The following is a 19,464-nucleotide window of genomic DNA, read 5'->3' as shown; positions in this document are numbered from 1 at the left end:
TGGATCCTGAAATTGTAGTTTGGGTTGGAAAACAGATTCCAAATGTTTTGCCTGTTATTTTGTTTGTCGACTACTTGTGCTAAGTTCAATTTCAGTGGGAACGTCAACTCAATTTTGTATGGAACTCAGTCTCTTTTAGAGAAAGACAGACTATTAGAGAATGCAAGCGCTATTAGTTGGATTCCACCGCGTGGTATTTTTGTTTGTTTGTTTGTTTGTTTTGAGGAAGCAAATGAAACCCTGAATCCCAAAAGCTAATGGAAAGATGTTTAATTTCCTTCCTCGTGTAGGGGCTGTATTTTCGCAGGGAACTACGGTTTCATTTAGAAAATTACTTTTTCAGGGTTCTCATTATTCTATTGCTCTGGAAGGCTAACTTACCTCCCGCGGACATGAGGTAGCATCTCTGTCTCAGCTAGAATCCTTCTCCCCTGCGCATGTGCAAAGCGGTTCCCTTCCCAGGGGAGGGCCCCACCCACTACGCCAATTCACAGGCTCTGCCTTGCTTTTCTTCTTTTTTCAGCGTCTGTCTTCAAAATGATAAGATATGCCTCAAGAACAGCCTAGAAAGCTGTTCCTCCCCCCTCCCCCCACCACTTCTCCCTGTCTCATAGTCACCCTCCGCTTTCTTTGGTCCGAAACCAACTGTGAATTCCTGTCTGCCTTGCTAAGTGCTAGGAAAGCTGAGAACTCAAGAGGCTGCAAATATTGTGTCTTTGTTTTGCTTGTCATTTTGAAGTAAAGCTAGTTTTTTCCCTGCTTTGGGGGAAAAACTCTACCATGCCAATGGAAGAGGCCTGCGAGAGTTCCCTGCTCCTTCGTGGTGAGATGGAGGGCCTCAGTTGAATTCGTAAACCACCTCCAAGAAAGAAAAGAGAAGGGGTGGCTGGGCGGCTCGGTCAGTTAAGCAGTCCGCTCATGGTTTGGGCTCAGGTCATGATCTTGGGGCTGTGGGATTGGGCCCTGCGTTGGGCTCTGTGCTGGGTTCAGAGTCTGCTTGTCCCTCTCCCTTTGCTCCTCCCCCAACTCTCTCTCTCTCTCTCTCTCTTTCTCTCTCAAATAAATAAAATCTTTTTTAAAAAAAGAAAAGGAGAAATGAAGTTATGTATTTAACGAGTGAACACGAGCAATTCACCACTGGGGGGAGGTGACTTTTCATTGGGTGTAGCTAAGTGACACTCAGCAGGTGGGGATATTGGTTGTGTATGGTTTTATTTCATTCCCAGCCTGGTTTCCTTTTATTTTGGAGCTAATGCCGGCTGTGGGTCTAGTTGTGAGGGCAATAAAACAGAATCAGCAAATCACGCTTACTTTTCATCCTTTTCCAGGATGAAAACAAACAAAAATGTTTGTTTCTATAGCAGCAACCAACTGCTTTATTCCACCAACTTTTCCTGTATCTTGTCTTTTTTGCCAGAAGGTGCTGTGTGTTTAGTAAAATGTTCTATAAAAACAAAACAAAACAAAAACACACACAAAAAAACAAACAAAACAAAACAAAACTGTAGGATCTCCAGAGGCCAACTGACAGGCCAGCCGCAGCACTCACTGTGTGACCTCAGGCAAATCATTTTAGTCCCTCTAGGGCTCAGCTTCCTCATCTGTAAAATGGGCATGACAAGAGTGCTAACCTAAAAAGATTACTGTGAGCAATGAGTGAAATGAAGGAGTGAGAAACAGGGCCTGGCACATAGTCAAGCATTCAAAAACCATCCGCTTTCCCAGAATCTCTTCTGTCTCACATGCAGTTAGAGGATAATCTTCCGAGAATTACCAAATGCTTGTTAGGAGAGACGAACACTGTATGTGGGCTTCTACCTGTCATTTGTCCCACAAATATCAACGGAGCTCTTGTTATGTGGCAGGCTCTGGATAAACACAAAGGTATTATTTCACCCCCTTGAAAACAAAGACTCAAGATTCATTTTCCTCAAATAGTAACAAAGAAAGACAAACGCTCTCCTCTGTTGCTACCCAGCTTCTGTTCTACTCCATGGGCTGAGGCTGGAGAAGGAAATTTGTCCCAAAGGATTCTCACACACCAGAGAGCCATTAAATTAAAAAGCACTGGTGCTTCTGGGAGAAAAAGCCTGGAAAATATCACCACTTTGCACTAACGGCATCTAACCCGCGGACTCAGGCTCCTGACCCAGCTAAGGAGCCCCTTTTGCATGGAAAGAGCCCACGCCGCTGAATGAGAGTAAGTGATGCGTTCCCATCCAGGTGCCCTGGGACTGATGTGTGCTGTTCATTAGCTGTAAGCTGTAGCTACATGTGGAAATCCCAGCACACAGGAAAGAGAATACAACCCTAAGGAACCATAAATCACCTGCATTGATTCTAAAATTGACTGAGATGTGGCTAGAGAGTTGTTTGTTCAGAATTTAATTTGATTCACCAGCCATTGGACAGGCCTTTATTTGGTGTTAAACTGCTACATTTCCAGCTACTGGAGCTGACTCAGGTGTTCCTGAGTTTTTGTCTTTTTTTTTTTTTTTTTTTTTCCTTCCTCTCCAGAACTGCAGGCAAGGAGAACGGAATACATTTCTTTCAAACCCCGCTTCTGTGGGCGTTGAAAACAAACAAAAATGTTTGAGTCAAAGCTGAAACACGCCAATCGAGTGACATGGGTAGCTGCGGCGCCTCCTGCATGGGTGAATTCACAGCTGGGCACAGCTGGATGTGGCTTGGGTTTAGCATCTTCCATCGGTGACCTTTCTATTCCTTTATAAAGACCAAGGGGCAGCGGAAAACACAGGGCAGCGTATTTATAGCCATCGGGTGCAGTTCCAATTGGCTGGCCGAAGTGAAAAATACCAGCCCCTTATTCCCAGCACTCAGTCAACTAACCATCTGAAGCCCTGACCTCAGAATTTACCTTGTGCTCTGTACCTTCTTCTATCTCCTTCCGTATTAGGTACTCACTGTACCAAGCTTCGCCTGAGCCATCCTGTGGTAATGTTCTGTCTCCAAGGTGGTGGAAGTCCCTGTGTCTATCTACAACCTTCCCCTTCTCCCGTTTCCTCATTTTGGCTACGGCCATTTCTCTCCTGTTCCTCCCGGCCTCCACAGTCCATTGGCAAGTTTTTGGTTGCATTTGGCCTCCTCGCTTAGCTTGTGCTCTGAGGTCAGCCATATCAGGCGACCTTCACGCACTGATGCCTTTACAGTGCTTCTGTACCCAAAGAGTAATGGCCACATCCCCCACGCTAGCCATCGGTAGAATGTCTTCTCTTTCTGGACCTATTCTACAGGACTTGGAGGGAAGTCTTGTAATAACTGTTGCCAATTATGATGTACACGCCCATACCCAGTCCTTTCAGGCTCCCCTCCAAAGCCATATCCTTCTAGATGTCCTTGTTGGTGGTCTCAGCCAGATATGACTGCTCTCACCTGCCAATACCCACAGCTGTTTTCTCATGGACCCCTTACTGCCTTATATCCTTTCATGTTTCCATTGTCTAAATAATCTTACCTTCCCTGCAAGATTATGACTCCCTAAATGTGGAAATTGTTTTATATTTCTCAAGCCTATTCCTCTGCTTTTTGCTGTAGTATGTGTTTTGTTTAATTAATTTGGGTGGGGCAAACTCTCCCTTGTTAATACTGGTAATTTTCAACCCTCACATATTAGGCATTCATAAACCCATGTTTTTACATATGATATTTGTAGCAAGTATTTCTAGACATCTCTGTGCCATTACAGCAAAATTGTGTAGCTTGAATAAGCGAGAAAGAAGTGAAAATTGAGGAAAATCCTGGCTCAATAAGAAAAAGGGATAGCAGTCCTTCTGTAAGGGAAGGGGACATCAAAGAGAATAAAAGGAAGGAGAGTAGAGATGTGAAGATACAGAGTTCCCCAGGGTTTAACTAGTTTGTGTAGGGCCCAGTTAGAAATGAGAAGCCTTAAATTGGGGAGGAAGGTAGCAAAGAAGAAATCCTAACTCACCAAGTTTATGCCATGTACTACAATCTTTAAGAAGAAGACATGATCCAACATGGAGTCACCTAGCAGTGGTGTAGGTGGTGGCTTCATGGAATTGGAGAAAGAGAGAGGGAGACGCTAAGTTAGTATCTCAGCTGCCCTTTGCTCTCTGAAAATGGAGGAGATACACACATCCCCTCATGCCAAGAGGCTTCCAGGGATACAAACTGGGAGATTGTAACCCAAAGAATGCGGTGAACTAGAGCAGAATCTTCCAGGTAAGATGGAAGATGTGAAAAAGACACAGAAAGGTGAAGAAAAGTCAACCACCGGAAGTCACTGGGCCCTGACCAATTTAAGAGAATTGCCAGGAGAACATCAACTGTAAACACAAGCTGAGGGCCCAGTATCCAGATCTGTAAGAGATAATGTTGAAAGAACTACTTTTTTTCAATTAGCAATAATCGCACCTCGGATAAACCTCATTGGCTACGATTTGATCCCAAAGGAATTCTCCCCTTAACCAAAGGGCTATGTACCTGTCTGAAAGAGATAAGGATATCATTCACTGGGAAGCTTGTGTCTTGCTCTACAAAGATATATACGTGAAGATATCTATGTTTGCACATTTATAGGTACCTAAATACACAAACACATATGCACATACACACATATACAAATATATACTGTCATGGAAGAAGACAGATCAATTTCCTCCATCCTTACCTGAGGAACCCAGCAAGTTCTAGCATGACAACATAAAGCTGTAGGCTCAAGGATCTTCCAGACTGGCCCTGAGGCTGGCTTGGGGGTGAGGCTTGGATCTAATTTGCCTATCCCCATCCCGTCCCCCCAGAAGGCAGCCCCAACTCTGGCCATGTCAAAGTGTTTCTTACCTACTGGATCACCCATGTTCAAGCAGGAAGTATCTGCTCAAGATTATCATTTGGAATTTTGTGACTTTTCTGTTCTACCTTTTAGTAGCTATGTGACCTTGAGCAAGTTCCCATGTCTGCACATTTCAGATCATCATTTCTATGACATGTAACTACGACAATGAAGAAGAAAGACAGTATTTGCTGGATCTAGCTTGTACACATAGAAGACTGCATTATGAAATCAGAGTTGCATTCCTTTCTGTCTTCTGTGAACTAAAAGAGTTGTCATGAAAATTTGACCAGACTATGCCTAGCAGATTGTCTCCTACAAAAGGTGATGAGAGAAGAAACAGAATTTCTATTACAAGTGCAGACTGTGCTTTACACTACACACTTTTATGCTACATACAAGTCTTGGTTCCTTCCCCATCTATGTTCTCTTCCTTATTCCCTTCCACTGTTTCCAGGGGCTTGATCCCACAGTTCTCCTTTCTCCCTCTAGGACCATTCACGGTCCTCTCTCTGTTGTGGTTTTCCTCATGATCATCTAAGACGCCCTCATCTTTCCGGTCCTGAATAAAACCTTCTTGAGCCACAGCTGTCTTGGCTAGGTCTCACATTCTCACTTCCAAAAAATCACAGTTAAGAGCATTCTACTACCTGCTGACTCTAAATCACAGTCTCAAATCTTCTTATTAACTGCAGTCTAGTTTGATCCTATTCATTCTACTTGGAAAAACACATTCTCTTGATTCACACCAATGACCCACCCTTTCTAAAACATGAAATACTTGAATCATGACTTTCCTTTCTAGAAATGCCAGTGCTTTTAGGGAATAGTTCTGATTCTTCACTTTAGCATTCACCTTCCATGACCCCAATCTATTTTTCTATACCTAAGATTGTCATAAAGACAAAATTAAAATAAATTAAAGAATTCCATGACTATGGAAGTCTAGAAAGCTTTGCTCACTATTCATGTCTTAAAGATTCTCAGTGTGTATTAAGATATCGAAGTCTCTATGAGGAGCTCCACAGGCAAAAAAAATAATAATAATAACTCAGTCAATGAATAATTGCTTGCTTCTTAGTAATATCCATGGAATACTTCTTTTGATTACTATTCAACCTTTTACTATACAGATTTTAGTTCAAGTTGTTTTAAAGGTACAAGAAAATGTGCTTTAGGCTATGTATTTATATCCCTCTCAGAACCTGTTCTGGGACTTGGATATAGTATGTGCTCAATACAACTGGGAATGCTAGGGTACATCCCATCACAAGAGGAGGCATAAATTTTCCTTTCTTTTTAAAAGAAATTAATTTATAGCACATTTGTGTGAAATGAACAGGAAAGCAATGAACTATAAAGTCTCTATGACACCAATATTTTCTTTGACTCTCTCAAAGGCCTCATTTCTCCATAGGACTTAAAGAAGGAAAGAGTAGGCATTTTTTTAACCACTCATTAGAACCAGGAGCCAAGCTTCAGTCAAGTACGTGATCAAGTGTCAGGTTCGTAACCCTGTGAAATAGACAAGATTATCCACATATTTACTGATGATAAATCAAAGCTCAGAGTCACCCCCCAACGAAGTGACACTGTCTGTCTTCAAATTCAGGTATGCTGATTCCAAAAATCCTTGCCCTTTGCACAGAACTGAAGCTTTCACAAACTATGAGGTGAGGAGGGACATGCAAATGTTCACGCTGAAAACCAGAGAAGGAAGTCAAGATAAGAAAAGCATTTGTCCAGTGGCCTCGGTGATAAGACTTTGCCAAGAACATTCTTTTTTTTTTTTTTTTTTTTAAGATTTTATTTATTTATTTGACAGAGAGAGATCACAAGTAGACAAAGAGGGAGGCAGAGAGAGTGGGAGGAAGCAGGTCCCTGCTGAGCAGAGAGCCCCATGCAGGACTCAATTCCAGGACCCTGAGATCATGACCTGAGCCGAAGGCAACAGCTTAACCCACTGAGCCACCCAGGCGCCCTTTGCCAAGAACATTCTAAGGAGAAGACACTGAAGGTGCAAGCTGCCAAGTCCCAATCTTAGGCCCCATGGAGAACCAAAAGAAGGAAGACTGACAAAGAAGGAAATGACAAGGCGCTCAGATTGCCTCAGCTCCTGCAAAGCAACCTGCCTTGGGGGAGCCATAAGCTGTGAACTAAAAGAGTTGTCATGAAAATTTGACCAGATTATGCCGAGCAGATTATCTCCTACAAAAGGTAATGAGAGAAGAAACAGAATTTCTATCACAACTGCAGACTGTGCTTTATACTTTTCCCCACGCTTGCTAACAATTACACTATTAAATCAGGAGTAGTCACTGAATGCCATTTGAAGAATGAATGAATGGAAATATGTTTATGCCAGAGAATCCCTTAAATTCCCTACCTCCTAGGGCCCCTGGGTGGCTCAGTGGGTTAAAGCCTCTGCCTTCAGCTCAGGTCATGATCCCGGGGTCCTGGGATCAAGCCCCACTTCAGACTCTCTGCTCAGCGGGGGCTGGCTTGCTCCTCTCTCTCTGCCTGCCTCTCTGCCTACTTGTGATCTCTGTCTGTCAAGCAGATAAATAAAATCCTTTTTTAAAAAAAAAAAAAAGATAATATATTCCCTACCTCCCCTTAATGAGTAAGGGTAGCCTCACTATCCATGAGGAACGAAACATTTATAAGTAAAACTATTTTGAAATTTGTATTCTGAGAATATAGCAACGTTCCTTATGGCTGGTTTCATACATCAGTCATCAAAACGTCAATATTCTCCACACATATGACTGTCATATTTTGATGTTGCTTTTTCAAAACACCTAGTGTCCACCCAACACTGCCACGCATTTTTAACCCGAAAAGCAAATCAGATGGTATCTTGGCAATCTGTGCTGATTGCAAGCTCCACTGATGGAAAATCCTCTCCTTCCACAGGACACCAGAAGTGCTCCTTGTATGTTACACGGTGAGCGAAAGCAGAACAATGAGAAGAACATAGCTGGGTGACAGCACATCACTGAACATTCGGATGATAGAGTCAGAAATAAAATAAGAACCCCTTTGTTCTCGGCGTTTTCTGCAGAGGATTCTTGGAGCCTCTGCGAAAACCCAATTCTACAAGGCTTTTTTCTAAAAATTACTGGCAGATAGGAACTTTTCAGCTAGCACATGCCAAAGCCTCTGCCAGGAATGTAAGCGGTACAATAATTTTTTTTATGTCTTTAGACACCTAGAACAGAAACCTTAAACACCCAAGTGTCAAAATAAGATAGATAACCCAATAAATTTGCTAGAGCAGGGACAGGGAAAACAAACACAGCCTTCTGTTATACGGATGTCTTTTAACTCTCTCCGACCACTAGCCTGAAACCTTAGCCTGCCACACGTCTTTCCTGTCGAGCTGTTTATTTAGACTCCCGTAAAGCCTCTCGGCACCCATTTTTAATTTTCAGCTTGCTTCTTGTCAGCTTTCTGAAAAGCATAGCAAGATCCACTGTTTAACAAAAACAGACACAAATCAGGGAAGGAGGAGATGGACGGCAGGAGGTGGTGGGTGGGGGTGCCTCCCAGCGAGTGTGAGAGGAAAGCGTTCCTGGTCCCATTTGCTTGCGACTGGGCGCAAGGGTTGCCCACGGAGGTCATTCAGTCTTGCGGGCTTGGGCTTTAACTCTCTGCCCACCCTTGCTTCGGCGTATTCTGCATTCCTTTCATGAAACGCTCTGTAAGTGCTCTTCGGTAACGTGGGCAAGAAAAGGAATCTTCCGTGGCAGTTCATTGCATTCTGGTCGTTTCCTGTGCTTGATTAGAGGGCTTGAGGAAGCTGCAAGCAATCATCTTGTCCTTCGAAAGAGGAAAGATAAGAGGCTTGAATTCAAAGATATCGCCAAGTAGTGTTATTTTTTTTTTTCAACGTAAGTGATAATCCACGAAGTAGCAACTGTTGATCAAGTAATGTTCCATGCAACGTGCTGTGCCTGGACCTAGGGGCAGAGGGAACATGCTTTGTGAACCAAAAATTGGAAACTCAGAGTCTCATATAAAACAACCGCGGTGGGGGGGGGGGGGCTACAACCGTGGTGGGTTTGAACGCAAGAGGTGGAGTGTGGGTGCCTCAAGTCCTGGAATCCACGGGCAGTTTGATGACCTAAGGGGAGCAGCGTGACACACTACTTAAAAGTGGGTTGCTGGTTTTGCGAAAGCAAGGCTTATGATCTCGGTAGTTGTGGGAAATAGAAAATATTTCCACCTCTTCCCTGTCTCTCAGCTCCCACTCCGATGCAGTTGGAAGCAATCTCCGTTTCCTAGAAGCGCAGACACTCAGTTTTTACTTCGTTGATAAGCAACGTGGATAGCAATCTATCCTAGAATAACTTATCATATAATATGTCCTAATAGTAGTGTATCCTATCACATAGTGATTTTCTTAAAACCGTAAGGTTTGGGGACACTGGTAGGCAAGAAGAGGAGAGAAAGAGGTTCTTAGGGGAAAAATAAAATCCAAAGTAAATTGTACCCACGATCCCACTGTGTGTGTGTGTAGGTGTGTATGCGCACATAGGTGAAAGTCTTAGATCATCTCTGACACACAATCCCACCCTCTCCCAGGGTTAGCCACTGTAGCATTTGAGGGCATCCCTTTCCTAGGTTTTTCTTGTGCTTCTATCTGATCTATAAGAATATACGTGAACATGTACAATAGATGTTTACATCATCACAAACAGCCACATGTATGTGCACTTCTTTTGCACAATGGTGGGATCTTCTATACCTATTGGTATACCACTTACTTTTATAATTATATAAAATTATATAATTTTATTTATCTATTATCTATTATATAAATATATACATATAATTATATATAATTAAATAAAAAATAAAGGTTTATCTTGGCCAGTATGCACTGTTCCATGTGCTCTTTATGACAGTTGCTTAGTGTGCCTAAATAAATATACCATTTTTATTGAACCAGTCCCACAACTGAGCTCATTGATAATTTGGGGGATTATAAACAAGGCTGCAATTAACATCCTTGTATGTATATTTTCACTGATTGGCGTAATTATTTCTGAAAGATAGATTTCTAGAAATAGTAAGGCTGATAACTGGGCCTGGCCTTTTGTTATTAATTTATCAAAAGAAAGAATTTGAGGTTGAGGGAGAAAGGATCAGAGGCAACAGAAACACGGAGAGCCTGGAAGACAAATGTTGGCAGGGTTCATCCAAACACTGTTGCGAGAACAAGAAATCTGAGTCTCTGACATCAGGTATCTGTTTCCATTGACGAGGGATCTCAAGAGCTCGGCGTCTCCAGTTTTCCTGAGTCAGCATTTTAATTTTAGGTAATAATTAGGTAAATTGAATAGTATCTAATTCTTAAGAACTTACTCAGACTTTATGCTCACTAAGCAACATTCTGAATGCAGTATGATTTCCCCAAAGATCTCACTTGAGAGAGAATTGAATAGAGGAAAAATGTAGATAGTAAGCTCTCTCCCAGTCTGTGTTTTGGGTTCACGTAAATCTGCCCCTGAGAAATGAATCCTCCCAGCATGCTCATAAAATTTGTTTTTGAAATTATGGAATTAGTTTTTGGAACTACAGAATTACCTACGGGGCTTTTGGAAAAACATTCTGTCATTAACATGTGACCATCTCGCCTCCATTATGTATCTCTGCTTTCAAAGTCCTAGAAAGCAAGACCCAGCCTTACTTGAGTCTGTCATGCCTGCAGCTAGAGGGCAATGGCGGAGTGGGCATCAGGAGCCCCGTTAATTTCTCAAGGTCCTTGACATTGAGATCTCCTGGTTCAACATCTTAACTGCAACATCAACACTGCCTGCACCTGACTCCACGGTCTTTGGTCTCACTTGCCTTGAAAGCACACAAAAATAGCATCCTGCTGTTTATAGAGCAAAGCACAGTTCCCTAAGGGCTGCCATTTAGGACCCAAGATCTGGACCCATCATGACTTTGCAGTCCAATTTCTCACTCTACCTCTCATTCCATCTCTAGGTCTCTGCTTCTGTTATTTTCTCCACCTGAAATGCCTTTCCATTCCCACCACCCTCTCCGTGGAAATCTAACATATGGATTATAGGAACAGAATTCTAATATATTTGTAAAATAGAAGGTACAAATTTTTCCCTGATGGGCCGGGGCTTCCATAGTAAAACCAAGGTTGATAAGGCTGGGAGATGGGCAGGGATGGGGGTGAGTTTTGGACTCACGAGTCACACGGGCCTACTTGCCCCTCCCCCTATCCTTGGGTTTTCTTTTGAGCTCTCGTTCCCACCAAAGAATAAGGCTTAAATGAAATTGCTTTCATAAATGGTCATGATTGTGTATCTGTATTAAGTTTTTTATAAAAGTAAATTTGGCATTATTTTTCAACCTTTCTTGGGTGAGCAAATGGAAAAAGTAAGTTTGTGAAACTCAGAAATTAAATCTGTTTGTCAGAATGACGTGAAACTGTTCCTTAGGACTGAACAAAAAGAGAATTTTTCATTGAGGGGGGAAAATCTTAATTTCTTTCTAAAATGGACCAATGTGACATTTGTTTTCTTTTTGAACCTGGTTACCCAACACCGTATTTTCTTTTTTGACCTTGGTTACCTGATACCACCACCAAGCCATCATTTATAAAGTTGTTTTAGAAAGTCTTTAGTCAAAAGCTCCATGGTAATTCTCCTCATTCTAAATTTAACTTTTTTCCTTCTCCTTGTGAAAAACAGGTAATTTTAAAAAAAAATTGTTAAATATTACTCTAATGTAAGATAATTCTAGATCTAGAGCACCTTTCTCAGGATTTTTATTTTATTTTACTATAATATATGGAATATACAATGCTTTCCAAGTTCAAAGGATTAATCTTTTCCAAAAGTTGTCCTGACTTGCTGTTTACCTTGCTGCTAAAGAACAGAAAGAATCCCAACCATGAATCCTCCACAAATGAAATATAGACTTATGTTTAGATATCTTTGCTACCAATCAGTTCTGCCCTCCCCAAAAAAAGATTAGGAAAAAATCCAGAATACTTCTCTCCTTTGACAGATGTCCAAGCCTCTCGGTATCCCCACCTCTGGAGTTGGGATACCCATATTTATATATATATATATATATATGATTAAAATTGCATAGAGAACTGAAAACTATGTGGTAAGGAATAAATAATGTATAATAAAGTTTTGAGGCAAAAATAAATGGGCACCATAATAATGACTTGATTGGTTTTTAGGTTTCTTGACATCTAGAAATATCTTACTTTAGATGAAATAAAAATTGGGCCAAAGCTAGAGAAAGGAGCTAGTCCTGAGTTCGGCAAGTGTCCAGTATAGCTGTGCAATAAAGATTGGATCAAACAGAACCCAACTCAAAGATTCAAGCCTTAATCTGAATTAAGGATTTCTTTTAAAAAAATAAACCCACCTACTGTCCTACATCAGAGGATATCCTGTGGCCAGTGCCTTATACTACCAGTCTTGAGGAAATAACATCACAAAAGAATGCAATTAGCCCGGAGCAAAGAACTAGATCTTATGTCAACCCAGTATGAATTGCTTAGGTGAGTCATGCAGTCACTTTGAGTCAATTTTCTTATTTATGAAATCTGGGTAATAACACTTGCCTCCCTGTTTCAGAGGAAAATTGAGAGTATTAAATGAGGTCATGTAAGTGACACTACCCTATGACCATAACACATTATTGTTATTATCACAATATCAGTTTCTTTTCAGCCCCAAATCATCTCCTGTGTTCTACATGGCCGGGCCGGTACTCCATGGGCAGAACAACGATATGTCCTAGATTTTCCTGGGTGACCTAACTTTCAACAGTTCTGCCCCACCGTCCTCATGAGTACACTCCTCAAATCATGTGTTCTTAGATTGGAAATCACAGCCAGTAAATCCTTAGTGAGATGTGTCCAGACACACCGTGTAATTAGAGTTCTACACGCAAACAATATTCTAACAGTGATCTCCATCTGAAAGCCATAGAGTGCTCAATACTTTTATTGGGCTTTTAGAAGAAAACTGGCCAAATGCAAAAAGGAAGAGAATGAAATAAGAACCCACCTCAAGAGAAGAAAGGGAAAGCAGCTATCACAGGTGTCTGTTGCCAACTCAGGTGCAACTTACCCTCTGACATTAGATAAAACTAACCTCCTATACTTTTGACAATGGCACCAAGCTGTGAGTATCCCCTCAAAGAGAGGTAGATGTGTGATGGCTAGTTTGGAAGAAAATGCCTTTCAGAGCAAGTCTTTGGCGGTCGTGGAAGCTGGATTAGAAAGGAGTTCATTTAAGTGCACGAATAAATAGAATCTATATACATGGGTATTAGAAATGTCATTTTGACATTTTAAAAAGAATAGATCTCGACCTCAGCTGGAATATGTACGCCCAAGCCTCCCATCTCGTTCCTAGCATTACTAACTGGTGCATTACTGCTTGGACACTAAACGAAGAGAAGTGGCATTCCATCACTGGACCAACATGTTACTTCAGAAATTCCAGTTCTAACACAAGGAGTATGTTGACAATGGATGGAGCAAGCATATACTAAAAACTTCACACAGCGCAGCTGGTAAATCACCCAGAAAACCAATTCTATTTAAACGCTTATGAAAGCTCAGAGGAAAAATCCAAAACATCTTTTTAAAATCACAGTTGAAAGTGAAATGACGTCTTCCAGCAGCAACAGGCTGGGGAAGGAAATGGTAAAACTGGGTTTTCTCCTGCAGTCGGGGAGCTCATCTTTCCTTCCTTTGTATTTTATTTCTTCATGTTAACAGAAAGCAATGAGGGCTACTGTTTGCATCCAGGTCTATTCTGAAACCCTGAGCAGATTGAGATAACAAATCCTCAGGGAGGTGAAAGACCCCAGTGAGAAACTGGTGTAGTCTAGCAGACAAGCTAATTTAGGCAGCCTCCAGGTACCTCCAATGGCCTTTGTCACATCTGGCTGTTGGGTCTCATCCTTCTTTCCATCCACGGCTCCACCACAGCCACAGTAGCTACGCACATGCACCCTGACAAGATTTAAAAAAAAAAAAAAAACTTTTTTGTTTTGAATCCAATAAGCTGAATTTGAAACATCTAGGAAATAATCACTTATAACACAAAAGCCGTCAGGCAACATTACACAAGTAACAATGGCTTTGTCCTAGTAAAACTTTATTTATGAACACACGCATGTCAGATCATTTTTTATTTGTTATACAACATTATTTTCCTTTAGAGTTTTTCCAACCTGTTCAAAATGTAAACATTCTTAACTCATAAGCCAGACAAAAGCAGAGAGCAGGGTGCATTTATTGCCATAGGCCGCAGTTTGCTGACCCTTGTCTTCAAAGCTCAGAAGGGAAAAGAGCACTAAGGAACACTTTCAGAAATCACTCTAGGAAGTTAGCTATGGAGGCAGCCCCTTCCTCCAAGGCTCAAGGTCGATCAGGTGTGCTGGTCATTAGTGCGGTCAAGTGACTATTTCCTGGTCTGCTCCTGGGCACAGAGTGGCATCGTCCTTTCCCACACCCTTGTGATCAGGGAGGTCCTATGGCTTCCTTTGGCCACAGAGTTATAAAAAGTGACATAGTCCCTTCCAGGTAAAAACTTCAGGAGCAAAAACATGACGTACCATATTCCCTTCTCAAGGTTAGAGCACTCATGGGTGGGCAAAGAGCCAACAATTGACCTGTAGTACAAGGAGACTGAGGAAGAAATAGAAGTCTATTAAAAGACTGAGATTTTAAGATGGTTTGTCATCATAGTTTAGTCCAACCTCTACTAAATGCAACCAGCTTATTATATACTATGATCAGGGGACACCTGGGGTGCCTCAAAATGAAACATTTATACCCATGTTAGCAGAAGACAGCCTCTTTGGCAACTGAAAATTAGTTAGCAGATACAGCATGGATTTATTACCCTTGTGTCTTTGGACCGTGAAGAAAACCATAAAAAGTAGTAGATAATTTTTTTTTTTTTAATGATACCGTTCAATGCAGATGAGAGTGTGGTAAGACAGGTCATCTCCTGTTCTGTTAGCCGGAAAACAAACTTCTGCAACCTTTCAAGGAAGCTGGTTTCCTGTACTCACTCGTGTCTTTTACAGATTTTCAAACTCTTTGACTTCATAGTCAAATTCTACTATTAGGAATCTTACCTAAAAAAATAATCAAGGCTAATCAATAATAACAGGCAAATATTTATGAATAATGAGATCTGTTTTTGTTAAAATAAGGAAAGGAAAAGAAAACACCCTGGAAAAATCGTGTCCAACTTTATGGGACATGCCAAAAATTGTTATATTCATATAATGAAAAAATTACAGCACAATTTAGAGGAAGTTTATGAAGAATTTTAATGGCAAAAACAGCTCACATATTATACATAGCACAAATAGTGTAATTCAACGATTTATATGTAAGTTACATATGCTGCATGTAGAGAGGTAGAGAGAAAGAGGACTGGCATGGAACACACCAGAACGTGGTGAGATTACAAATGGTTATTATTTTATTCCATTGACACTTTTATATTTTCAATTTTTCTACAAGGAATATATATTACTCTCATAATCAAAAAAGCAATAAAATGTATTTTTAAAATAGTCCCAAGCTAGCCAGCTTTAGACTCCCTTTTAGGGAGCACCAAGTTCTTTTCTCCTTTCCATAAGCTATGAAATGCCAAGTATCCCCTTTATTGAAGAAGGCCGCCTTTCCTGACATTTTTACTTTGGGCCCCAAATTAAGTTGTAAACATAAAACCAGTCCCCCCAAATCATGACTCATGGAGATCTGCACTGAAAAGAATGACCTATGCTTCTTGCTGACGCTGGCATGTATTAATTCAAACCTTATTACTATTTGATTTAATTTATTATCTTAATTCTTGTAAATGACTTGCTTCCAGAGAGTTTCATAGGCCTTTTACACCCACCCTTCCAGCCTTACCGTCTCCGCTCTAAAGCTAGCTCGCAAATTGCAGTGGCTTACAGAATAATTCTTGTTCCTTTCATGGCATCATTAGGCATCAGGAGGGCAGCCTTCTTCTGTCTGATGATTCCAGCAGCCTGGGTGCTTCCATTGTATAGAACCCCATATGCCAAGCCTTCTTCAGAGGTCTTTGTTGGAATCTATGAATTCAGCTAACCAACAAGTTAGAAAAATACGGCCTACAATCAGAAAGACGGTCCCATGATCTCATGTAACCACAGGGAGGCTGGGGAATGTAGACGATCTGTATGTTGAGGAAGGGGGGATGGAGTTGAAGGACATTAAGCCTATCTCTGCTGTAGTCAATCCAGGAGACTGACTGGAGCTCTCAGCTGTCGTTATCGCCTATGCTGGTTTACCTTAATCCCTTTACTAAAAGATCTCCCCCACCCAGCTAACCTTGTTCCCACAAAACTGCCAAATTCCCTTTGAATCTCACCTTTCAGAAGCTTTTCTAAATGTTTCAGTTCACAATGAACTTGTCCTTTTCTCCATGGGTCTCTTACAGGAATCCATACCATAATACTTCTCAGAGTCTGACGCATTAGAGAAAATCGTGTATGTTTTTTCTTCACCACAGCAAAGGGACCAGACTGAACTAGGTGTTAACCCTTCGTGGTCTCCCCTGATACCTAGCATGATGCTTTCACGTAGTAGGCACTCAGTGAAGGTTAATTTCCTTCCATGTTTTCCAATCAATATTCATTAAAGCTAACTGAACAAAAATGCACTGGCTTCCTAGTTTACATAAATGGTGGTCTTAGCTCTCCCTCTTAGTAGATATTCTATGAAGAATAATTATAGGGACGTCCAGAAGAACCATCCAAAAGTGTATGGGCTTTAAAACCTCTTCGGGGATTGATTTAAAAACCAAAGGATCTAGCTTAAGATTTCTTATTCCTCTGATAATCCCGTCGTATTTTGCAGATTTTAAAACTCTCTGTGGATTTTTTTCCTTTTCCTGCAAAATCCGAGTTCTTCAGTAAATCAACTTTTCAGTCCAGTGGGTATAAAAACAGACTGTGTAGTGAACGGGCTTCAGCTTTGCTGAGTATGCAGGCAAATGGAAAGAAAAGCAAAGAAATAAAATAAAAGTGAGAGGTGTGAACTTTCCCCATCCATCTTAATGGAGTGCTAACCTTCCTGCCTCACGGTGACCAGTCGAATTCTAGAACTATTAAACAATGAGCTGAAATCCAAACATTCAGTCTGGGAGTGAAATCTTGAGAAACGACAGCTGTGTCCAGTTTTGACTACAATTCAGGCTTAAGAAAGCAAACACATGCCAAATAAAACTGATTTTGGCTGTCCTCTGTCAGTTTTAGGCTCTAGAATCTCTCCTCTTAGCTCTGCCCTGAAAGATTCACCCTTTTTAAAAGGTGGAGAGGGCCCAGAGCGTGACCTTGCTTTTAAAGATGGCACTTGAGACAGGGAGCAGTAAGTCAGAGACCTTATCTTTCATCAAGGAGTGCCTCAAAACTCTTAGAATTTAGGATCTCAGCAATTGGTGGTGGTCACCATTTGGAGCAATCTGCATGATGTTTAGTACTAGGTTTTGTTCATTTAAATTAGGCCTACACATACACACACACACACACACACAGATGGCATGGAGGGAAAAGACACAGAGACTTCTTCATAAGAACCCAGAAAGAATAAGTAAGAACATTCATTTCCAGAGCATTCTTCTTGATAGTCTCCTTTAAAAAACACAAGGGACTGGAAGCAACTAACCAGCAACTGTCTACTGGTTCTGATGGTTTGGTAATTGCAGAAAAGCACCAGAGAAAAGAGAACACCTGCTTGGAAGCCAAGTCAGATGCGGGGTTTCATGTCCAGCATCAGGTCTTAGCTGTTTCACCTCAGGCAAACTCCTGAATTCCCTAACCTACGTACCTCATCTTTAAAATATGAAAAAGAGGGACACCTGGGTGGCTCAGTGGGTTAAGCATTTGCCTTCAGCTCAGGTCATGATCCCAGCATCCCAGGATCAAGTCCCGCATAGGGCTCTCTGCTCCTCCAGGAGCCTGCTTCTCCCTCTGCCTCTCCCCAACTTTTGTACGCACACTCTCTCTCTTTCTCTCTCTCTCTGTCTATCAAATAAATAAAATTTCAAAAAAGTAAAAATAAAATATGAAGGATAACATTGGTTCATAACTGTGTTATTTTGGGAACTCAAGAATATCATGAAATCAATAAGCGATCAAAATTATAATTATTCTTCCATGATGACTAGGGGCTCAGGAGGAGTTTTGAGGGAGCCTTTTCTAACACACCCCTTCATTTTCTCCTTCCACTTCAGTTTTGCCTGGCCAATGGTTGCAAACAAACAAACAAACAAATACACAGAAACTCCCACTGAGGGGCACCTAGGTGGCTCAATGGGGTAAGCATCCGCCTTCAGCTCGGGTCATGATCCCAGGGTCCTGGGATGGAGCCCTGCATCAGGCTCCCTGGTCAGCAGGGAGTCTGCTTCTCTCTCTCCCTTTCCCTCTGTGTGTGCTCACACTCTCTCGCTCTCTTTCTCAAATAAATAAAATCTTTGAAAGAAAGAAAGAAAAAGCAACTCCCAGTGAGATCTATACAAAGAAAAAATAATGAGACAGTAAAACACTGAAAGGTTAACAACACTATTTCAGAGTACAGGTGATTTGTGTTTCTTTTTATCTGCCTTTTCCAAATTTCCTATATAAGCATATATTGCTTTTAAATATTCTAATAAATATTTTTGCTAGAAGAAGAGGATGAATACTGAACTAAGATAGTGTGCTCAGTAGCCTAGTTATTCAGCAGCTCTTTGCAGGTTGCTAACCATAAATTAGGCAACTTTATATCCCATTTTCATGGAACAGTTATACATTGGGATTTTCTGTTCCATGTGTTTGATTTGGTCTGTTATAAACCATTATTTTATATAGCAAACACTGTAAGATTAGAGAAAAACGCCATTAAGTTTACAGAAAACACACGATTCCCACCTCTCTGGGAACTTAGATATTAAAAAGTCCTGTGTGTATATTAAAATAATAATAAAAATCAAACCATGTGACCCCTGAGCAGAAAGTAAGCACACATGGAGGCGGGGAGTGAGGAAATCACACTGGGTGCAAACAGCCCCGGCTGCTAAAGCAGGGAACCCCTCTGAATCTAATGGGCTGCTTCGTGTTGATTGGTGGGAGAGGCGGCAAAGAAATAAAGAATCTAGAGAAGGTTAAAAGGCAAGCTAGAGACGGTTAAAGGATTTTCATGAGGTTTGAAAAAATGCCATAGGGAAGGGGTGCTAAGAATTCTGGAATTACGACGATTGTAGAGAAATTCACAGACGTTGGGTTACCAAAAAGGAGAGCTGGTGAAGGCAGGTATCCATCAGGTAACAAAATGACCTATAATGCAACTATAATCGCGTTAGCCTTTTGCCAATTTAGTACTTCTTAAAAGTGAAACATAGGATGCCCTATTTAATGAAAATGTGGTTGGCTGCATGTAATAGAATGTGTAATTAAAAAGTGACCTGAGGGATGCCTGGGTGGCTCAGTCGGTTAAGCCTCTGAATCCTGATTTTGACCAGGTCATAACCTCAGGGTTATGAGATTGAGCCCTGAGTCAGGCATAGCGCTCAGCGGGGAGTCTGCTTGGGATTCTCTCCGTATCCCTCTCCTGCAGCCCCTCCCCC

The 19,464-nt window shown here is 41.3% G+C and overlaps 1 long non-coding RNA gene across 2 annotated transcripts; it reads right to left on the bottom strand.

Moving 5' to 3' along the window:
• Positions 1-8,080: 8,080 nt before the first annotated feature.
• Positions 8,081-16,933, bottom strand: LOC131812585 (uncharacterized). 2 transcript variants are annotated; one of them, XR_009346406.1, is made up of 6 exons: positions 16,231-16,933; positions 15,792-15,943; positions 14,790-14,959; positions 14,432-14,504; positions 13,735-13,826; positions 8,081-8,775 (listed from the first exon to the last, which is right to left on the bottom strand). It is a non-coding gene; the product is annotated as an uncharacterized LOC131812585 (long non-coding RNA). The 2 variants fall into 2 exon arrangements; XR_009346407.1 differs by lacking the exon at positions 14,790-14,959.
• Positions 16,934-19,464: the final 2,531 nt, after the last annotated feature.

This window comes from Mustela lutreola, chromosome 12 (assembly GCF_030435805.1).
Source record: "Mustela lutreola isolate mMusLut2 chromosome 12, mMusLut2.pri, whole genome shotgun sequence".
Taxonomy (NCBI): domain Eukaryota; kingdom Metazoa; phylum Chordata; class Mammalia; order Carnivora; family Mustelidae; genus Mustela; species Mustela lutreola.
This window is presented reverse-complemented; position numbering and strand designations above follow the sequence as displayed.